The sequence below is a fragment of the Mus caroli genome, unplaced genomic scaffold (genome assembly GCF_978045245.1).
Source record: "Mus caroli unplaced genomic scaffold, Mus_caroli_1 scaffold_15, whole genome shotgun sequence".
NCBI classification, from domain to species: Eukaryota; Metazoa; Chordata; class Mammalia; order Rodentia; family Muridae; genus Mus; species Mus caroli.
This window is the reverse complement of record NW_028227270.1, coordinates 24,086,521-24,102,738: the sequence shown is the minus strand read 5'-3', so window position 1 is coordinate 24,102,738 and position 16,218 is coordinate 24,086,521.

Here is a 16,218-nt window from a genome sequence, read left to right as displayed (position 1 = left end):
TACCTAATAGGGACTCTAGGAATCAGTCTCGTGAGCAGGCACAATGCAGTTATAACTGCTGGACCTTGACCAAGGTGTTAGCAGAGGCCTTGAGTTGACAGAAGGCTCAGTTGGTTCCATGCTGGGTGAGGCTGGGGTAGAGCCAGGCTTTTGGGAACAAATCTCCAAGCCTTCAGATGCCGAAGGCACAGTGTGTATGACCCATGGAAACCCAGTGGTTCACACAAGTATGACAGCAGATGACAGGGAAGAGAGGAAGTTGGCACAGGTTCATTAAGTGAAACTTGGAAGAGCGGTGGCAAATAGTTACTAACGGAGATCGTTATGGACAGAACTCTTAAGATTGTGTATGTGCGAGTGTGTGTGCACGAATGTGTTGGGAAGCCAGAGGACAACCTCAGTGCTGCTTATTCACTGGTGCCACCCACTTTGCTTTTCAGATGGTCTCTGACTGGCCTGGGGCTGGCTCACAAAGCTAGGCTGGCTATGCAGTGAGTTCCAGGTATCTCCTGTCGCTGCCTCCCCAGTTCTGGGATTACAACCATGTCTTACTGTACCTGGCCTTCAAAGTGGATTCTGGGGATGGAACTTGGGCCTCTAGGCTTGTGTGGCAAACACTTCACCACTAGAGCCATGTCCCCAGCCCTGGACAGGTATGTGTGCGTGCGTACCTCAGTTGGGACATGTGGACATGTGAACATGTGAAGGTGTTTCATCTTAATCTCTCACCTTCAGACACCACAATGAGCTCAAACACAAAAATTTCAACGACTTCTGTCTTCATGGCAGCAATCTGCCCACAGTGGTAAAACCGGTGGTGCCTGGCACATGACAAAGGTGGGCTGTCAGGAGTCTGAGGCGATTCTCTAAACATTGTTCTCCTGGGCTTGGATCTTAATTCTCATGATCACAGGATAACAGCTGCATCACGCAGAGTCCTGTCTGCTTGCTGGGGAGTCAGAGTAGGTGAAAAGTGCCCGAGGGGGTGTTCTTTTTTTCTTAGGATGCTAACAGTTTGCCTAATAGGCTCACATGGACCACTTTTAATCTCTTGGTAAGAACTAGGTCACATGAACTTTTACCAAGATGGATGAATGGTTAGGGACAGAACTTCCCTATAAGACAGTTGCACTGATGTCACCAGTAAGGGGAACAAAAGAGAACTGACAGCTGAGCCCAGGTTATCCACTACGGTGGGTGGGGTTAGGTAGGGCTGGCTCTCACAGTGAATAAGCAGAGCCACTGCACACCACAGTTCGGTTGACATGTGTGGGTGCCATGATGAACTGGGGGCACTGTTAGTGATGAGCTTGGCAGTGACGTAGACCAGACAGAAACCTTTCCCAGCATCCCTCAGCCGTGGCTCCTCCATCCTTACATAGGCACCAACTGGTGCAAACAGCAAAGCTGAACAATGTAACCATTTTAAGGAAAGCACTAAGCTCATGCCTGGCACATAGTAGGCTCTCTGTAACGTTCAGGTGTCACTGTACTAATAGTGGGAGCTCAAGGCTGGCTTGATCTGTCCTATCCAGAAGCTGAGCTTGGGGAAATGATTGAAGAGGCCAGCAGCTCCTGAGCCTGCCTGGCATGAGGATGAAGAAGCAGGAGCAAAGTGTCTTTGCCCACGTCTCCAATGAGTCCTCACAATGGATGCCCAAAGATAAGGTTACAGTGTGTGTGTGTGTGTACGAGCGAGCTCGTGAGCTCGAGAGAGAGACAAAGAGAGACAGAGAGACAGAGACAGAAGAAAGACAGAAGAGAGATTGAGAAAATGGGACCCATAGGAGGTTGATAATGCCTTAAGACTCAAATCCAGTAACCAACCAGAAAGCTGTCCTACTTCTAAGCAGTCTTGGAAGAAGAAGAGTGTCTAGGAGCCGGTCCAGAAAGGCAAATACCCCCGTAAAAAGTTGCTTTAAATGGGGCTGAGAGATAGCTTAGTAAAGTGTTTGCTGTGCAACCATGGGGACCCTAGAAGATGGGGTGTGGGGACATGGAGGCAGGAGGATTCCCAGGACTTGCTGGTCATCAGCCTCGCAGATTTGGCAAACACCAGGCTAGTTAGAGATGTATCTTACAAAATGAGGATGAGCACTCATGAGGAATTACACTCATGGTTATTCTCTAAAACACACACACACACAGAGTCTCAGATGGCTAGTTCTTGATTAATAACTGACAGGTTCCAAAGTTTTCATCCCTTAAAAACAAACAAACAAACAAACAAACAAACAAACACCAAACCAAACAAACAAACAAAAAAACCCAACTAAATGTATGTTCCAACCAATCGCCACCACAGGATGCTGGCTGGCATCTAGTGGGCCCACCTGCTGTCTCCCAAAGCTGACAGACTCCATTCAACCCCAGCCTTCTCCTCCCTCCTCCCCTACAATAAAGCCTTCCCACTTGGCTTCCTTTGAGTTTCTGCCAGTGGCAGTGGTCTGTTCTCTTGCTGTGTGTGACAGCTCTGAATGAGCTGCAGTTGCTTGAGGCTGCTTCCTCCCCCCTCCTTTTTTTCTACAGACAAATGTTTGTTCATTAAAATAAGTAAATATCTCAATAGCTGGGTTCCAAGAAAAGAAGTAAAGATCAAATCGTGGGCTCTGGACAAGCTAAGGGGTTCAGAAAGTTGCTGCGGTTGTCCTGAACGTCTGAGGAAAATGGATTTTGAGTTAAGGGACTTGAGAGGAGGCTTGGCACAGGGAGAGCAGTGGCTTTGTTTGGGAGTGTTTTTGAATAAAGTGCACACACAAATAAGGTTTCCAGCCACATTCATGGTGCACATGAACATATGAATAAATGCAAAGACGTAACAGCTAATTCCTGGTCTTGCCTGTTGCAAATCTTAAGTGCTTTGCCTGTCTGACACGTACTCAGACTTAGCCATCTGTCCCACACTTGAATTTAATCAGAGACAATGAGTTTCAAAGCTCTTGCCATTTGTCAGACATTGGAAAACTCTAGGTTAAAGACCTAACTTTTAGAGGAGGGGAGGCTTGGACACTGCAGCGTGACTGAATCAAAAGCAATTTTGCTAAGTAAATGATAAATCTACCATAAATCGACCATAGCTATGTCCAGCTCCGCTTGCAGCCGGGCTTGCTTTGTGAGTCTTGAGAAACCAAAGGAGACAAAGTTTCTGTCTAGCTCTTTAGTCTGGTTTCCTTAGCAACCATAACCTTTATCTGGGCAAAGATGGGTGGCTGCGGTTGGGGAGAGGCAGTTGGAATTTCAGCACGTCTTTTTTACCAATCCTTTGCTGGCTTATCAGATCACTTGTTTTACCCCTAAGTTATTTTACAACTACTGGTGAGGGAGTGTTAGGAGGCAGACTGGCTGAGACCCGCTCCTCCCCCACCCGGGAGCCAGGCTACTATTGCGACCACAAAGGTGAGCCCAGACTCTTAGTAGACATGACCAAGCAAAGTGCCAAGGGCAGTATCTGCTTCCTCTGAGACTGCCCAGGATGTATGGCAAGCTTTAAATACTCATGGATACGCTGGCGGAGGGAGCCATTCTGAGAGAGCCTAGGAGTTTTGAAATAATTGATACATCTGAAGGGTAGAAGGAGAAAGAGCAGAAGAAAGCTTAGGGGCTATGTGTCTGTCGTGGCGGCCTCTTAAGAACCTTTTCTGGTGTTTCCAGAGAGTCCATCAATCTACAGATGATAATTTCTCATTATAATATCTCAATAAAAGGGCACGCAGAGCCGGGCGTGGTGGCTCACGCCTTTAATCCCAGCACTCGGGAGGCAGAGAGAGGCAGGTGGATTTCTGAGTTCGAGGCCAGCCTGGTCTACAAAGTGAGTTCCAGGACAGTCAGAGCAACACAGAGAAACCCTGTCTCGAAAGACCAAAAAAAAAAAAAAAAAAAAAAAAAAGGGCGCGCATGAAGTGTCTATGCATCAGGGCTACTCTGAAGGTTAAAAGGGAGGAGAGCAGGTTCAGGCACCAAGACTGGTAGGTGAGGGAGAGAACAAGAAAGACGAAGTTGGGCTGGCGAGATGGCTTAGTGGTTAAGAGCACTGACTGCTCTTCCTGAGTTCAAATCCCAGCAACCATATGGTGGCTCACGACCATCCATAATGAAATCTGATGCCTTTTTCTGGAGTGTCTGAAGACAGCTACGGTGTACTTACATATAATAATAAATAAATCTTTTTTTTTTTTTTTAAAGAAAGACGAAGTTGTACTTGATATGCTGTGGCTAGGGAGGAGACGGGAAATAGGGTTGCTGGGGAAGTGGAGCTATTCTGAATGATGCACACTGGTGGATGGTTATGTGGTCCAAACCTGTGGAGCACCAAGAGCTAGACCTGGTAGGCCCTGAGGACGGTGGGTAATAGTGATAGGCCTGGGTTGTTACAAATGTAGATTGTAACAAACGAACCACCGTGAGACCAGGTGTCCACAGAGAGGAGAGTAAGGTGGAAATTGGCTGTGAGCGAACCCTTTACTTTCACTTCATGTTCCCGCAAACCTAACTATTCAGAAGAGAAATCTGTTAAACATCCCATATATATATATATATATATATATATATATATATATATATATAAAGAGAGAGAGAGAGGTAAACTGCTCAATCCAAAATATTATGAAAAAATGGAAGTACAAGGAGTCTTGTAGAGATTTGGCGTAAATCATCTGATCCACTAAAGCATGGTATGTGTATCTATTACCTTGTGTACACTGTTAGCGGTTCCTCTAGGCTCCGCCCATCAGTTACCTAGCAACAGTCAGGTAAGGGTCTGGCTTGCTATAAAAGGACTTTTTGGCCTCTCTCTCCCTCTCTTTGGCCTCTCTCTCTCCCTCCTTCCCCCTATTCCCAGCTGGTCTCTTCCTTTCTCTCTCTCTCCTCTCACTTTCTGTCCTTCTCTGTCCCTTTTCTTTCCCACACTCCCTTCTCACCCCCTTGTATAGCTGGTACCTGGGGGCGGGGATGCCTTAGCATGGGCCCCCTAAGGAATGCCCTCCTGCTGCACCATGCCACCGCATTTCACCATACATACCATGTCCTGGAAAGAGAAAACTTTCCCTGTGACTTTATGAAACACATTAGTTGGTCTTCCACCTAAGTGTCTGGACTCACAGGTGTGAAATGAGGCTCTTTTGCGTGCTAGTGAAGCCTCTTGGGCGCTAGAAGCCCCTTTGTAGTTTCAGCAACAGAGTCTGGTCCCAGGGAGACCAAGGCAGGTTGTAAGGGCTGTGCGCATCCCCTTGATATCGAGGAAGAGATAGTGCCGTAGGTGAGGTTGAGTAGCGATGACCAACATATCATCAATCACATCCATTAAAAAAGTCTCATAAAAAAAACCCAAAACCCTGGGTTCAGAAGGGCTTCAGGACCCCAAATCAGGTCAGCACCATGGGAAGCTGAGATGTAGGCAGGTACGGTGTTTGCCTAGCACGTGCAAAGTCCTGGGTTTAATTCTGGAGAAAGAGAAAGCAAAGGACAGCAAGTGCAGATGGCTAAGGAGGAGCCCAGCCAGCAGTCAGAGCATCACAGACAGAGCACACTACAACTCAGTGTCAGAACCCACTCATGGCTTAGGTTAGCGGCAGCGGCATCTCACACCCACTCCTGTAGAGTCTGCGGGACCCGGACTGGGTCTGCCTGCAGCAGCGGGCTGCGGGCGGGCAGCGGCTATGCAGCGTGTGATCTAGAGTAGTCCTGCATTGCCCTCCTCCCACCGTGTCTAGCATTCAGCGTTTAGTTATTGCAATATGTTTTGTTTCCTTGGGGCGGAAAGCAACTGCCATAAATACCATGATTTGTGCAACCGTTCATATGTGCTTAGAGGTCTGTTTCTTCGTTTGGTTGGTTGGAGAAGACAGCCCAAAACAATGAAGGAGTCTGCTGGTGCCAACTAGGAAGAACAGAGGCTCTCTCCAGGAGAGAGTCTGCTTGGGTTGGCTAAAACTGCTGGAGGAAGCAGCAGTTAGTTCTCTTCGTCCGCACTGGCCGGGGCTGCTCCAACATTCAGCGAGGAGGCCCCTTTCACCTTGGGCATCTCTGGGAAGAGGGAACTACAGTCAAGGAGTTGGTCCATACTTGGTCCATAGTCAAGGAGTCAACTACTTGGTCCATAGACAAGTCTGTGAGGCGTTTTCCGATATGGGAGGGCTCAGCCCATCGTGGGTGGTACCATCCCTGGGAAGGTGGAACAGCAGACTGAGCAAGCTGGGAAGAGTAAGCCAGTAAGCAGCAGCAGCAGCAGCAGCAGCAGCAGCAGCAGCAGTCCTTCAGGGACCCTGCTCAGTACTTGCCTCCAGGTTCCTGCCTTGAATTACTACCAGGAAGTCTCATCACAGTGGGTTAGGACTGTATTCTGCAATTAAACCTTTTTCTCCCTAAGCTGCTTTGGTTATGGTGTTTTATCACAAGAATAGAAAAAGTGTCCAAGACAGGCTCTGCAGGGGAAAGAGGGGATGGGGTGGCTTATCAAGGCACAGTGACAGGGTGCAGATACTGGGACCCTTTGCATCCAGCAAACTGGAGAGAGAGAGAGAGAGAGAGAGAGAGAGAGAGAGAGAGAGAGAGAGAGAGAGAGAGAGAGAGAAGGCCGTGGGCAGGTTGTGCTCAAGGTATGAGGGCCTATGCAATAAATACTTCAGCGGCACTTATCTCTTCTCTAGCCTTCCCTGAGCCAAGTCCAAAGACAGAGGAGTTCTGAAGTTCCTGGGTGGCCACTGTTAGCTAGCTGCCATTCAGTATCCCCAGCCTCCGAGGCCTTTCCCTTGCTGAGAGCCAGGGGTCTCCTGACGATACTTGTAGTTGATAGCTCAGGGTCAGAGTAGAAGGAAGCAGCCTGAGGTGAGGCCTGGCAGCTGTAATTGGACCTGGCCCATAGGGATCAGGCGTTTGCCATTTGTTCTACTTTCCCAACACTGTAATGAAACACCGGACAGAAGTGAACCAAGAGAGAGAAGATTTAACTTTTGGCTCACAGACACGTGTATGTGCACAGCTCAATAGAAAACTGCAAACTTACTTAAAACACAAGATTAAAAAAATTTTTTTTCTTTTCCCTTTTTGTAACTCAATTGCATGAACCTTTGTGAATGGCAACCCCTCCTTTTGAAGTGTCTGCCAGGAGGTACAGCCCATCACAATGGAGAAGGCATGCTGACTGCCTCACCCCTGTTAGCAGAGCAATAAGAAAGGAGACAGCAGGGTGACGTCCTGGCAGATTAGGAGGCAGAGTCAGGACTTGAAGGAGGGCCGGGCTATAACCCTCAAGCTACACGCCTGGTGACCTTTGCTTACCAGCCAGACCCCACTTTTGGTTCCACATCCAAACAGTGCCATTAGCTGGGAACCAAATTCTCAAAATGAGCCTGCGGGGGACATACCAGATTCTAACGGTAACACCCTCTATGGCAGACCAAAAGAGGGCAGGTCAGGAAAAAAGGGAGATTTGACCATCTCTTCAGGTTTAGCAAGGCTGAGATAATTCTGCTCACAGGTACACTAGAGCTTGTCAGAGTCTACGCTGGGAAGCTCACAGGATAGAGCTTCCAAGACAGATGCAGCAGAAAGGTACATGCAGCCGTTCCCGCCCAGCAACGCTGCCCCACCTCTAGGGGAACCACTGGTATTCTCAACACTGCTTTTGTCTTCAGCCTACTTCACAGAGCTCAGACATGTGCAGTGTCCCACAAGCTCTCCCCAGGTTCCCTGGAACTCTTTCCCTCTTCTTCGTATGTTGTTTATTTATTTTGATAGCTTCCTGGAATTTGATAGCAGGCTGGATTCAGTATAGCCAAGGATCTCCTAGTGGTTTGAATAGGTTTGTCCCCCCTTCCCCTCTAGACTCGTGTGTTTGAATGCTTGGCCATAGGGAGTGGCACTATTAGGAGGCATGGCTTTATTGCAGCAGATGTGATCTTACTGAAGGAAATGCAGCACCGTGTTGGCGAGCATCGAGGTCTCCTGTGTTCAAGCTCTGCCCAGTGTGGAAATCAGAGTCCCTTCCTGGCTGCTTTCATATCAAGATGTAGAACTCTTGGCTTCTCCAGCACCATGTCTGCCTGCACACTGGTGATGCTTCCCACCGTGAGGATAAACTACAGGCCAGCCTCAATTAAATGGCTGCCTTTATAAAAGTTGCCTTGCAGCCGGGCGTGGTGGCGTACGCCTTTAATCCCAGCACTCGGGAGGCAGAGGCAGGCGGATTTCTGAGTTCGAGGCCAGCCTGGTCTACAGAGTGAGTTCCAGGACAGCCAGGGCTATACAGAGAAACCCTGTCTCGAAAAAAAAAAAAAAAAAAAACCCAAACTAAGACACACCACCTTGAGTTCTGGCTCCTCCTGCCTCTGCCTCTGAAGTGCTGGATGAAATGGGTGTACCCCCATGCCTGCCTGTGTCTTTATTTAAATATCTTCCTATGCCATCTCTGTCTTGCCAACTGCTTCATGGTGGGTGCTAACTCTGAAGGGCTACAACTGAAGACTAAGGGTGAAATCACAATATCTTATGTCCTCAGTTTGGGGCCTAGAGAGTTCTTATGTGGGCGTGGTGTGTGTAGTCTTTTTAAAGAAAGAGTTGTAATGGGGACTAGATCCTCTAAGACCCAGTGTGAGCATTTTCCTTCTACAGGAATTCTTTGTTTTCTCTTTTATATTTGTGTAGGGGGGGGGGGCTGTGACTAAAGGTTATTTGTTTGTTTGTTTGCTTGCTTGCTTATTTATTTGGAGTGTGTATGTGTGAGTTTGCGTGTGAGTGTGCGCACACATGTCTCTGTACATGCAGAGGTCAGAAGCCAACCTCGGCATCAGTCTTTGTCTTACACCTTGTTGGAAACACAGCTCTTGTTCACTATTGCACAGGCAAGCCCCCTGGCCTGATAACCTTGGGCTTCTCCTGTCTCTGCTGTCCATCTTGCAGTAGGAGCATGAGGCCACAGATGGGCACTGCAGCATCTGGTCTTATGTGGGCTCTGGGAACCTGAAACAGGTCCTCACACTTATGCAGCAAGTGCCTTACCCACCGAGCCATCTCTCCGGGCTTGGGGTGACTAAATGTTTAAAAAAAGAAACTTGTAGCATTTGGCGCTGCCCACTGGAGTAGAGTGATGTGATTGCTCTGTTCACAACTAAGCTGCAATCCAAGCAGGGTTTTCAGAGCGCTGTGGCCTCTAACCGCTCATAAAAACCTGGCAGTAATTTCAGAACGCATAACATCTGCTTATTTCATCTTGTTACAAGTCACCTGGGCAAAAGCTCTTCCTAACTCTGTCCCATAAATGAGCTAATATCCAATTAGAATCCGGTGAAAAGCAGTAGCAACCATTCCAATGACAGCCCATGACAAAGCTTAAAAGGCAATGCCACTCCTCCATGGTAATAGGATCCAACCAACATCTATGTTTGTGGCCAAGCTGGGCTATTTGCTAGTAATGTCTCGCCAGCTCTAGCAGGGTAATCACTGAGGAGAAACTGGTCTTTGTTACTTTGAGAGAAAACTCTTTTTGTCTGGGGGGTTTTCAATAAAAGGATTTCGTAGTCATTTTCTGCGCCTTTAAACATACCACAGCTCTTTAATGTATCGTAGTGATACCTTCCACCTAGTGCATCTGTTTACGATTTACCCATGAAGACCTTTAAGAGATGTTATGAGGGAATACACTGAATGTCTGCCCTTTCTCTCTTTCCAATTTATCTTATTTCATTATTTTTTTTTAAGACAGAGTCTCGCTGTGTGGTTTGAGCTGGTTTGAAACTGCTGCTCCCTCTGCCTCAGCATCCTGAGTCTTAGGATTACAGGAGTACCCACCACACAGCTTCTCTCCTCCCATTTAAAATGGGCTATTATGTCACCCATGAAAAGCATGCTGATTGAAAGGCATTTTGCAAAAATGCTTTTGCAGGGATCTTCCTGCTCTGGAGGCCACGGAGGCTTCCAAATGTCCTTTTCATTTTCCATACATGCTAACCCCTGCCAAGAGTCTTTATGGTCAGCTCTCCCTCCCCCCCCTTCTATGTGTGTGTGTACACCCCCCAGTGTTGTTCCTTGTTCCTCGGGGGGGCTGTCCACTTTAATTTTAGCAGTATCTGTCACCTGGCAGTTGACAAGTAGGCTAGGCTGGCTGGTAGTGAGCCTTGAGGATCCTTAGGCTTGCAAGGCAAGCATTTTTACCAACCAAGCCATCTCTCCAGCTCCAGTTTTCTCTTTCTTATATGTAGTTTCTAATTTGGGAGGCAGGAAGATCAGAAGCCCAAAGCCAGTCTGGGCTAAACTAAGCCAAGGCAAACCAAAGCAAACCCTGTTTCTAAAGATGCTTGATGGGTGATGTCCAGGGGTCCCACTCTGGTTCCATGTGGTAGGACCGGAGGAGTGACCCCTCAGCCCGTGGTGCCTGTTTTGTCTGGGAGCACGAACTGACTGAGAGCAGTGTGAATCAGACCCAGCCTGGTCTGAGGAGGAATCCTGCCCTAGGCTGCTGACTTCTATTTCAGTTCTCTGAGGTGGTTTCCCCCTCTCCCGCCCCCCCCCAAACCTCTGTTTACTCCAAACACAAATCTCTGCTGCAAGGTAGGACCGGTAGATGTCAGGTTTATAGTTGACCTTGAATCCTGACTCTTAATCCTGGTGCTTAATTTTCAGTGATGACAAAGTTCTTTAAAACACCAATAGACTCTCTGCAGCGTTGAGCTGATGGTCTCTATAGTTCACATGCAAGGCCTAAGCAAGGAGAAGAAGAAAGTGCATCAGCCCTGGAGGCAGAGTAAAGTTTGGCCACCTCTGTGCTCACAGACCTAATGCACTCTGAGACGTATTAAATGACTTTTTACCATGTAGCTGTCCCTCCTTGAACTGTGAGGAAGAGGTGACGTTAAAAAGGACCAGTGTGCTGGTCTTCACCCAGGTGATCTATTCTCAGGAACTACAGAGAACCACAGACAGCCCATACTTTGGTGCAAATTTATCCCCAGATTTTAACTGACAGAGGAGTGACAGATGACGAAGAGAAAGTTATTTGAACCCCCCCAAAAGTTGACTGGATTCCTTTCATGTTTCAGCCCGATAAATATAGTTTCAACTTTCTTCTTCTTCTTCTTTTTTAAACCAAAATTAAACTTAGAAACTTGGGCTGTTCCCTTTATAATGAGGTGCATAAAACTACATTGATTTAAATAGTAATGGCACTCACTCAACCTGCCATCTCACTTGACAGATGAAGTTCCAAATGGGAGTATTTCCCAAGAAATGGGAGATTTGGGTTTTTGTTTGTTTGTTTGTTTTGTGTTTTTTTGGTGGTTTTTTTTTTTTTTGGTGGAGAGGTTTTGCTTTTACATACCACCTGGAAGGTCGTTCTTTCCTTCTCCTTCTCCTTCTCCTTTCTTCCTCCTCCTCCTGCTCCTCCTCCTTCCTCTCCCTCTCCTTCTCTTCTCTCCATCTTTCCTTCTCTTTCCCTTCTCCTTTTCTTCCTCTACCTCTTTCTCCTCTTCCTACTCCTCATCTTTCTCCTCCTCCTTCCTTTTTAAAAGATTTATTTGATTTATTTATTTTTGTCTGTGCAATTGTCTGAGTATATGTACACATGTGTACACAGATGTGCGTACCTGTGCATTTGAGGAGGCCAGTGATGTTTCTCTAAGCTGGAGTCACAGGCATTTGTGGAAGGCCAGGCTGGTTAGTGAGCACTGAGATCTGAACTCTGGTCTTCAGGACTGCTAAGAACTCCTGACCGCTGAGGCCGAGCCATCTCTCAAGTCCATAGGAGTAATTTTTTTCTTTCCTTCCTTCCTTCCTTCCTTCCTTCCTTCCTTCCTTCCTTCCTTCCTTCTTTCTTTCTTTCTTTCTTTCTTTCTTTCTTTCTTTCTTTCTTTCTTTCTTTCTTTCTTTCTTTCTTTCTTTCTTCGAGACAGGGTTTCTCTGTGTAGCCCTGGCTGTCCTGGAACTCACTCTGTAGACCAGACTGGCCTCAAACTCAGAAATCCACTTGCCTCTGCCTCCCAAGTGCTGGGATTAAAGGCGTGCGCCACCACTGCCTGGCTTGGTAATTTTTTTCTTAAGCCACCAAGACTAAAAATCACCTGTGATCCTTAGATCAAGAGGCTGCGGCAGGAAGGTGGTAACTTCCAAGCCAGTGAGAGCTACAGATCAAGACCCTGTTTTAAACAAAGGCAAGGGGGCTGGTGAGATGGCTCAGTGGGTAAGAGAACCCAACTGCTCTTCCGAAGGTCCGGAGTTCAAATCTCAGCAACCACATGGTGGCTCACAACCATCCGTAACGAGATCTGACTCCCTCTTCTGGAGTGTCTGAAGACAGCTACAGTGTACTTACATATAATAAATAAAATCTTAAAAAAAAAAAAAAAAACCAAAGGCAAACCCTTGGCTAAGCATTTATGCCAAATTGCACTTGGGAAGTCTGTATGCTCCTGAGAAGTGTTGCTTCAACTAATTGGGAAGCTGGATTAACTCATTGCTGCAGGAGACACTGTCCCTCTCACACTGGCAAAGGCCTAGACTAGGTCAACAGAGCTGGACCTGTGTTACGGAGAATTCTCAACACAGAGTTCTCAGCTGCACAGTGTCCACTGGAGTCATCTAAGGAAAACTTAGATGATTTGAAAACTGTTGACGCCCACCTTCAGACTCTTGAAGTCTCCTCAGTCACCATCTAATCCTGACTTCCATGCAGGGCTTTATTGAGCAGGACAAGCAGGTGTCCCCAGGAGTAAGGAGATGGGATTTCTCTTCTAGACCTACCTCTGACGGTGACAGCCACTGTCCTGAGTTCATGATCAGACAGCTCATATTGGTGCACATGAATGTAACTACAGTGGGTGGCATTGAAGGTACCTCAATTATTTAGAATTTAGAGTCTTCTCTCAGACAGCTGGGGTTGGAGGTTTTTTTTTTGTTGTTGTTGTTCTTTTGGGGTTTTGGTTTGTTTTTATCCTTTCTATATACTCCTGAGCTTGGACTGGAGTTTTAGACTATCTGTTCATGGTCCAAAGACTGTGGAGTCCTGATTTAAGTATGTTATTAACGTGTTTTAGTCATGATATTCTATCCTTCTCTTCTCCCTGTTCCAGACCAAGACAAGAATTAGAAACAGGCTGTTTTTGTTCTAATTTTATTTGTTTTAAGTCTGCCTGTCTGACTATTATTTGAGGGGAGGAGAATTCTTTGTTATGACTAACAACATCATCTAGCACAAGGCTCTGTGTTAGCTAGCTTTCTACTGATGTAACAAATATCCGAGATAGCCAACTTAAAAGGAGTCATCATGGCTCACAATTCCAGGTGTTCAGACCACGGTTATTTGGCTCTAACATTGTATGGTTTTAGGCAGGACTTTACTATATAGCATAGGCTGACCTCAAGTTTGCAGTCCCCTTGCCTCCATATTCCAAATGCTTGGATGACTAGGCTGTGCCACTTGACATGGCTTCAGTGCCTTGGGGCCTGTGATGAGATGAGACACATGGTGCGCTATCTGGGAAGCCTGTGAATCCTATAGGGGGTAGATCCCAGCTGGAAGAAGTGGGGTTCTGGGAGGACTATAAGTTGTAGGTCAACTTTGCTTCTGGCCTGAAATCTCTGCTTCCTGACTTCTGGGGTCAGATAACCAGGAACCGTGTGCTCCTGTGACTTCTGCCTCCCAGAACTCCTACCACCATGGTTTCCCACTGCCATCTTTCCAACCTTCTTGCCTTCCCACTACTCCAGACTGTTTCCTCTCAAACTTCGAGAGAAGAGGAGTCCTTCTTCTTTCCTTTGTTCATTTTGCGTATTTAGTCCTAATGGGAGAAAAGTGGCTGATCCGGCAGCAGGGAAATAAACAGAGAAGACAATGAATGAGTGGGGCCCTATTGTCCTCTTCAGGGCAGGTGCCCAGTGACTACAGGCTAAATACAGACCCTTTAGGACATGGGCCTTTGAGAGGGGGCTATTTATTCAAATTGTAGCATACTAGATCTGTAGTCTTCACATGCTCAAAGTAGTTGTCATAGTTTGAAAGCTTAGATTTTTCCATCCCTACTTTAATTAGGGTTCTTTAATGCTTCAACCTCCCTTCTAGCCCATAGACCAAAGGAAGGGAAGGAATATGGTTAATAGGACAAGGGGATGTAGACCTGTTTAGAAGTAATTCTTTGGGGGTAATTCCAATCTTTCTTGTCAGGAAGGATACCAGCTGTCCAGTTCAATAGCGTCATGAAATATGAATCAGGAGCACACCTTGATCCAGAAGAAACCGCGAGGCTCTGCTGAATTGACAGGAGCTAGAAAAAGTGGCAAGAAGCAGCCAGAACACCATGAGAAATTCTTTGGGGAGTTAGTCTCTACCAAGTCATGACAAGTGAAGATCACTGAAGACCAGCCTAGTAGTGTGTGGCAAAGCATACCAACGAAAGAGCACCATCAGTGAAGACCAGCAAAGTGTTTGCAAGGTGAACCAATGCAAGAGCCTCCTCTGAATGTCTGTGGGGTTGTATTTATATTCTCTCTAAACACCACACACTATTTTAAGCATGTACCCCAGCAAAACATCACATTCCCCTTCACAAGACAGCTTCCAGAAAAACACCATGTGTCTGTTCTCCTCGAAACATCCTTTCACATGTCTGCTTCAGCAAAATATCTCATAGGAGAGCTTCCAGAAAAAACATCACATGGCACAACTGAGTCCCCAAAGAAACCAGAAATTTCCACTTCAATAGTTAACTTCAGCTGTCAGCTTGAGATACACTTTAGAGTCATCCAGGAAGAGGGACCCTCAGTTGAGGAATTGCCTCAATCAGATTCATCTGGGAATATCTGTGAGTCATTTTCTTGATCCCTAATAGACTTAGGAGTGCCCAGCCTATTGTGAGCTGTGTAAGAAAAGGAGCTGAGCAAGTCAAGTCAGAGATAGCTACAGGTCAGCCGCCTTCATCTGTGGTTTCTGCTTCAGTTCCTGCCTCAGGGTTCCTTCCTTGATGCCTCTCCCTGCAGAGTTTGGGGGTTGAGTTAACTGGGGAGATAGGGAATGAGAAGGAGATGGGTCAGATAATCTCTATAGGGAAGTAGGCTTGGGTTGAAGCCATCTGAGAGAAAGAAACTGTGATTGATAGCTTCTGTACCTACTGGCTTTAGCTAAAGGCCAACCGTTTAGGGGAAGTGTGGTGGTTTGAATATGCTTGACCCATGGGAAGTGACACTATTAGGTGTGGCCTTGTTGGAGGAAGTGAGTCACTGTGGGGGTGGGCTTTGAGGGCTCCTAGTGCTCAAGCTCCACCCAGTGTGGAAGAGTCAGTTTTTTCCTGGCTGCCTTCAGACCAGAATGTAGAATTCTTGGCTCCTTCTCCAGCACCATGTCTGCCTGGATGCTGCCATGCTTTCTGCCATGAAGATAATGGACTGAACCTCTGAAATTCTGAATGCCAGTCCCAATTAAATGCTGTCCTTTATAAGAGTTGCCTTGGTCATGGTGTCTCTTCACAGCAAAGGAAACCCTAAGGAAGACAGCAAGGTTTTGTCATTCCTCTGAACCTGACCAGGGGGAGGCTTTGCCATTCCCATGCATCTGAGGGAACAGGGTCCTTGACATGGCCACACTCGACTCAGGACTTTATTCACTCCACACAAAGTTGGACTGAAATTTGTAAGCCAAATAAAGCCTTTCTTCCCCAAGTTTTTTTTCCTAGTGTTTTTTCACAGCAAAAGAAAGTGAGCCAGGACAAAAATTATGAGGTCCTTCCACAGGACCTGGATTCAATTCTCAGAACCCACATGGTGGCTCACAATAATCTGCATTAACACAAATCCCAGGGGCTCTGACTGCCTCTTCTTGATCTGTAGTCATATATGTGGTATGTAGACATACACGTAGGGAAAATAGTCATGCATTTAAAATAAATAAGTACATAAATATGTTTTTAAAAGAAATTTTGATCATACTTTTGGTGTCCACTTTTAGGAATAGTGTATGAGGCTGGAGATGCAGCTCAATGGTAAAGCTCTTGCCTAGCATGTGTAATGTGTTGTGGAAACATAGGCTTCTGTGTTACGTAAAAATGATCTGAAACCTACGATACCACTTTCCTCAGAAAATGTGTTAAATGGACAAAATATCTATAACTTCCTCTAAAGTTTTGTGGCTCCGGTGGATCTCATTGACAAAGCCACACTTGCTTTGTTTCTGAGCATGAGTTTGCTGATGGGTGGAGCAAGTAGAATCTGTTGTAGTGTGTGTATTCACCTGCAGCTGTCCCC